The 6,644-nt window shown below is 42.2% G+C and overlaps 1 pseudogene; it reads right to left on the bottom strand.

Moving 5' to 3' along the window:
* Positions 1-5,097: 5,097 nt before the first annotated feature.
* Positions 5,098-5,504, bottom strand: LOC111161992 (annotated as a pseudogene).
* Between the last annotated feature and the right edge of the window lie 1,140 nt (positions 5,505-6,644).

The raw sequence follows: 6,644 nt of genomic DNA, 5'->3' as shown, positions 1-6,644 counted from the left end.
GGAGGAGGGGGGCAAAAGAGATAAAAACAACCCTGAAAGCATATTTTAGTACCAGCTTGGGAAGAAGTCGTGTGGTCTCATTCCACTAGCCACTGGAACTCTGGAATGGAATCCCAAAGAGAGTTCTGGAAGGAGATTCAGAGTTAGGAGTCATAGACATATGAGTGATAGTTGACCCTATGAGAAAAAAAATAAGATGCCCACAGAGAATATATTTAGTAAGAAGGCTATCAGGCAAAGGGGAGCAAAACATGATTGAGGGGAAAGAGGAGAGAGGGATTGTCTACCAAAGTAGTGGAAGAAACTGAGAAACAGGTGGAAAAAAATGAAGTGAATTTGGGTTGGATGTGGGCGATTGTATGAAGCCAAAGAGTTTCAAGGAAGACATGATTATTGAGGTTAAATGGTAGGACTTTTATATCAGAATACATTAGACAGAATGGGAGAATGTGTTGGAAATAATGAATGTGAAGATAGGCCATGAATCCGTTTCACCCCTTGGATAATAGTTTCGCAAAGTACACTGTAGGAAGCATAGACAGGGGTTCACCAAAATGAGCCTTCTCACTTGCCATGGACCCCACCCTCATGTCATCTCTCAATGCCTTACCTCAATACCTTGTAACCCACCTCTTTCTAGTCTATTTTTTTTTTAAGATTTTATTTATTTATTTGAGGGGAGGCAGGAGGGGAGGGAGAGTATGAGAGGGGGTAGGGTAAGAGGGAGAAGCAGACTCTCCGCGGAGCGAGGGAGCCGGATGCGGGCCTCTAAGCGGGGCTCAATCCAGCGACTTCAGGATCATAACCTGGGCGGAAGGCAGACACTTAACCCACTGGGCCACCCAAGTGCCCCTCTTTCTAGTCTTAATCAAGAAGCCAGGATAAGGGGACCCTGAATGGGTTAGTCATTAAACGTCTGCCTTCAGGTTGTGTCATGATCCCAGAGTCCTGGGATCGAGCCCCACATCAGGCTCCCTTGCGGGGGGAGCCTGCTTCTCCCTCTCCCACTTCCCCTGCTTGTGCTTCCTCTCTCGATGTGTGTCTCTCTGTCAAATAAATAAATAAAATCTTAAAAAAAAAAAATCTACACCCGAAAGGACAGAGAGAGTGAGCAAAGAGAAGACAGCTGATGAGAGAGGGCAAAAACATCTTTTTTTTAAAGATTTTATTTATTTATTTGAGAAAGAGAGCACAAGGGGGTGGGGAAGGAGCAGAGGCAGAGGTTGAAGAAGCAGACTCCCTGCTGACCAGGGAGCCCAATTCAGGCGCTTGACCAGAAAACCGGAGATCATGCCAGGAGCCGAAGGCAGATGCCTAACAGACTGAGCAACCCAGGTGCCCCAAGCGCAACAAAATCTTAACATCTGGAAAGTGATGTACCATGTAGTTTAGAAAGGCTTGCTTACTCCTGAGGTCTTACTTCTTGTGAAAAGAGCTCAGGTAGTGTAACTGGTCTTTCTCAGACATTTTTTCACCCACCTAAGTGGAATGTTCTGCCGTGCTCCATCCTCCTTGCTCTTGGGAGAGGGAGCCTGTTCCTCAGAACACAAAATTCTGCTTTGGACCTCCACAGGGAACCCTGTCTCTGTCCAGGCTGTCTGGTTCTGGGCACAGTTAGCAGGCCCATTAACGCCCATACTAAAGTACACCTCCAATCTGGCCTCTAACAGTAATAAAGGTGGTATGTGTACCTCCATATTTGCCTTATTGATTTATTTCTCGACTTGTTCAGGACCCCTGCATCAAAGAAGGAATGCCATTATCGGAATCCCCTTCAGAGATCCCAGTAGATTAGAAGTAATCAGCTTAGAAGAAAAGAGAAAGTTGAAACCTAACAGCCTGCAGGAGATTGAGATACAAACTAATTCACATTAGAACTACACAAACATTTGGAATTTGGAATCACTAAGAACCCTTGAAGATGAGGGTGAGGGGAGGGCTAAAATAGATTTGGTTGAAGTTCATTTTATTTATTTTTTTTGAAGATTTTATTTATTTGTTTGACAGAGAGAGACAGTGAGAGAGGGAACACAAGCACAGGAAAACTGGAGTGGGAGAAGCAGGCTCCCCGCTGAGCAGGGAGCCCAACTCGGGGCTCAATCCCAGGAGGATGGGATCATGACTAGAGCTGAAGGCAGATGCTTCATGACTGAGACACCCAGGGGCCCCTGAAGTTCATGTTAAAAGTAACTGAATTCCTTCCCAGCTCTGACCCACAGAGGTCAAAATAAGGTATTCTAAACTCAGAGACACCTGCCATAACAAAGACCAAGTTAAATGTAATGAAAATTGGCAGGAAAAGCAAAAAAATCTATATTTCGAACAGTGAGAACTCACCGCCACAAACCAACCCCTTTCTGTCCTCCATCCATCATACAATTGGGTGTACCTTCAGGTTAAAAGTTAAGCTTTCCTGTCTAGAGAAACTAATCAGCCTAACAGAAAGTCCAGAAGTATTGACAAAACAGTAGGAAATAGCCAGATACCTGTCCCATCCCCTCACAGTACAGTCTACCGGTCAACAAGCTTCCATGCATGGTAACACACACCCCTTAAGTGCCTCACTTTTAAATGTAAATGGATAGGTAAGGATCACCAAATATTTTAGAAAGACTTTTCACATAAAAGCAGAGACCAAAAATAAACCGGAAAAAAAAAAAAAAAAAAAAAACTAGAGGAAAAAGAGAGAAGCAGAATACAATTTTTAAAAGAAAGCCTAGGGGCGCCTGGCTCAGACGGTTAAAGCCTCTGCCTTCGGCTCAGGTCATGATCTCAGGGTCCTGGGATCAAGCCACGCATCGGGCTCTCTGCTCAGCAGGGAGCCTGCTTCCCCTCTCTCTCTGCCTGCCTCTCTGCCTACTTGTGATCTCTGTCTGTTAAGTGAATAAATAAAATCTTTAAAAAAAAAAGAAAAAAAAGAAAAAGAAAGCCTAAATTAGCATGATACAAGATAATGTATTTGTGAAAGTTAAAAAAAAAAAAATAGTGCTATAGAAAAAACACTCATGGGACACCAGGGTGGCTCAGTCAGTTAAGCACCTGCCTTTAGCTCAAGTCAACATCTGTGAGTCCTGGGATTGATTCCCACATCAGGCTCCCAGCTCAGCGGTAGTCGGCTCCTCCCTCTCTCTCCCACTCCCTCTGCTCATTTCCTCCTCTCCCTAACTCATGCTCTCTTTCTCTGTCAAATCAATCAATAAAATATTTTTTTAAAAAGAACATTCGTGGAAGAAAGAGCTTATGAAAATTAAATAAATGAATGCAGAAATTAATAATTTAATAGAGGTGACAAAGTTGAGCAAATCTCCCTGAAAGTAGAATAATAAGCAAAAACATGGGGGGAGACTGGCTGGCTCAGTCGGTAGAGCATGCACCTCTTGATCTTGATCTTGATGAGTTCGAGCCCCGCATTGGGTGCAAAGATTACTTAAATAAATAGATAAATAAGAAGTAAAAAGATGGAAAATAGAAGAAAAAGTTGGGAATATTAGAGACCAGTCCAGAGGGTTCAACATACAATTAATAGGAGTTTCAGAAGAAGAGAACATATAAAACAAAATTATCAAGGAAAAATTAAGAAAACATGGCAGAGCTGAAGTGCATAAACTTTTAGGCAAATGAGCTCACAAAACACTCTTCCAAGAAATAAAAAAGACCTACACCATGATACATTATCATGAAATTATAGAACATCCAGGGTAAAGGAAATATATTAAAAGCTTCCTGAAAGAAGTCAGTCTAACTTCAGAACTGAAGGATAGAGAGTTCCATGAGGAATATTCCTTTTAAAAAATGTTATGACCAGTTACTTGATACATTTGAACATGAAAGAGTTACATTTTCAACAATGAGTTTAGAGATGAATAAGCAACTATTAAATTAAAGCAAAGAGAAGAAGGAAGGGCATTATCAATTCAAGGGAAATTAGAAGTTGTACAAGAAAATACACTGCTGGGGTGCCTGGGTGGCTCAGTGGGTTAAAGCCTCTGCCTTCGACTCAGGTCATGATCCCAGGGTCCTGGGATCGAGCCCCACATCGGGCTCTCTGCTCAGTGGAGAGCCTGCTTTCTCCTCTCTCCCTCTGCCTGCCTCTCTGCCTACTTGTGATCTCTGTCTGTCAAATGAATAAATAAAATCTTAAAAAAAAAAAAAAAGAAAGAAAATACACTGCTGCTTGGCTCAGCTGTGAGTAAATATTGATGATTTTCTAAATGCTGACTTAGCTGAAATTATGATTCAATAACTAATTACCAGGGAAATGCAAATCAAAACTACAATGAGATATCTCACACCTGTCAGATTGGCTAGAATCAAAAAGACAAGAAATAACAAGTGTTGGGAAGGATGTGGAGAAAAAGGAGTCCTCAAGAACTGTTGATGGGAATGCAAATTGATGCAGCCACTGTAGAAAGAGTATGGAGGTCTTTCGAAAAATTAAAAATCGAATTACCATATTATCCAGTAATTCCACTATTGGCTATCTACCCAATGAAAACAGAAACACTAATTCAAAAAGATATATGAATCCCTATGTTTATTGCAGCATTCTTTACATAGCCAAGATATGAAAGCAACCCAAGTGTCCATCCATGGATAAAGAAATTGTGGTGTATGCAGTATATAACGCAATGGGATAGTCTTTATCCATTAAAAAAAAAAAAAGAGAGATCTTGCCTATCAACAACATGGATGGACATGGAGGGTAGAATGCTAAATGAAATGTCAGACAGAAAAGGACAAATACCGTATGATTTCACTCATATGTAGAATTTAAGGAACAAAACAAACGAGCAAACGAAGAAACCAAAAAAAAAAAAAAAACCAGACTTTTTTTTTTGTTTGGTTCCCAAGTTTTATTCAAGAACTCATATAAAATATTCCAGATAGGGGCGCCTGGGTGGCTTAGTGGGTTAAAGCCTCTGACGTCGGCTCAGGTTGTGATCCCAGAGTCCTGGGATGGAGCCCTGCATCAGGCTTTCTACTCTGCAGGGAGCCTACTCCCCTCCCCCTCTGCCTGCCTCTCTGCCTACTTGTGATCTCTATCAAATAAATAAATAAATAAAATCTTTTAATAAAAATATTCCAGATAAATGAGTTTTAATCTCCATCTTCCTCCTCTTCCTCGCACTGATAAATCTAGACGTAACAATTCCTAACTGCTGTTAGCAACTAGATACAACCAATCACGTAGATTATTTTTCAAATATTTTTCGGTGAAATATTTCAAACGTCTGCTGGAAAAAGACACCTCAAAAGGTACAATAATCTTGCTCTTGTTCCCTTCCATGGTTACAACCCCCCCCCAAGATTCTCAGCTTTTCTATTCACTTTGAATCTCTCTTGAATAAACCGCTCAAAAGGGGCAGCAGCCATGATTCCATCTTCTACAGGGTGAGTGCAGTCAAGGGTAAACTTCAGAACTTGCTTCTTTTCTTGCCCCCCTTCCCCACAAGCTTTTCCAGGGGTCTCAGTGTGTCAGTGGAGGCAGAAAGGGAGGTGGGCATACTACACAGAGGCAAAAAGCTCACCGAAAAAAAAGGTGATTCTTTAAAAAAAATATTTTATTTATTTATTTGAGAGAGAGAGAGAGAGAGAGAGAGAGAGAGAAAGCAAGCAGGGGGAGAGGCAGGCAGAGGGAGAGGAATAAGCAGACTCCCTGTTGAACAGGAAGCCTGATGTGGGGCTCCATCCCAGGACTCTAGAATCAAGACCTGAGCAGAAGGCAGATGCTTAACAACTGAGCCCCCCAGGTGCACAAAAACAGAGGTTTTTGTTTGTTTGTTTGTTTGTTTGTTTTGTTTTTAAAGATTTAAAGATTTTATTTATTTGACAGACAGAGATCACAAGTAGGCAGAGAGGCAGGCAGAGGGAGAAGGGGAGAAGCAGGCTCCCTGCTGAGCAGAGAACCCGATGCAGGACTCGATCCCAGGACCCTGAGATCATGACCTGAGCCGAAGGCAGAGGCTTTAACCCACTGAGCCACCCAGGTGCCCCAAAAACAGAGTTTTAAATACAGAGAACAACCTGATGGTTTCCAGGGGGGAGGTGGATGGAGGGATGGGTGAAATAGGTGAAAGGGATTAATAATACACTTACCTTGCTGAGCACTGAGCAATGCACAGAATTGTCAAATCATGGTATTGTAAACCTGAAACTAGTGTAACATTGTTATGTTAATTACACTTCAATTAAAAATATAATAACTATGGGCGCCTGGGTGGCTCAGTGGGCTAAGCCACTGCCTTCGGCTCAGGTCATGATCTCGGGGTCCTGGGATCAAGTCCAGCATCGGGTTCTCTGCTCGGCGGGGAGCCTGCCTCCCTCTCTCTCTCTCTCTGCCTGCCTCTCTGCCTACTTGTGATCTCTGCCTGTCAAATAAATAAACAAATAAAATCTTTAAAAATATATATATAATAACTATATCAGGAGGATAGGATAGAAATGTGTTGGGGAGTAACACATGATGAGGTAAATACTCATCTTTTGTAGCTGGAAATTAAAAGGTAATAATATCTGGGGCGCCTGTGTGGCTCAGTCGGTTAAGCTTGGACTCTTCATCTCAGTTCAGGTCTTGATCTCAGGATTGTGAGTTCAGGTCCCACACTGGGCTCCACTCTGGTCATGGAGCCTCCTTAAAAAAAAAA

This window comes from Enhydra lutris, unplaced genomic scaffold (assembly GCF_002288905.1).
Source record: "Enhydra lutris kenyoni isolate GAN:26980312 unplaced genomic scaffold, ASM228890v2 scaffoldscaffold88, whole genome shotgun sequence".
NCBI lineage: Eukaryota > Metazoa > Chordata > Mammalia > Carnivora > Mustelidae > Enhydra > Enhydra lutris.
Note: the sequence above shows the minus strand (reverse complement) of the source record. Positions and strands in the feature narration are given on the sequence as shown.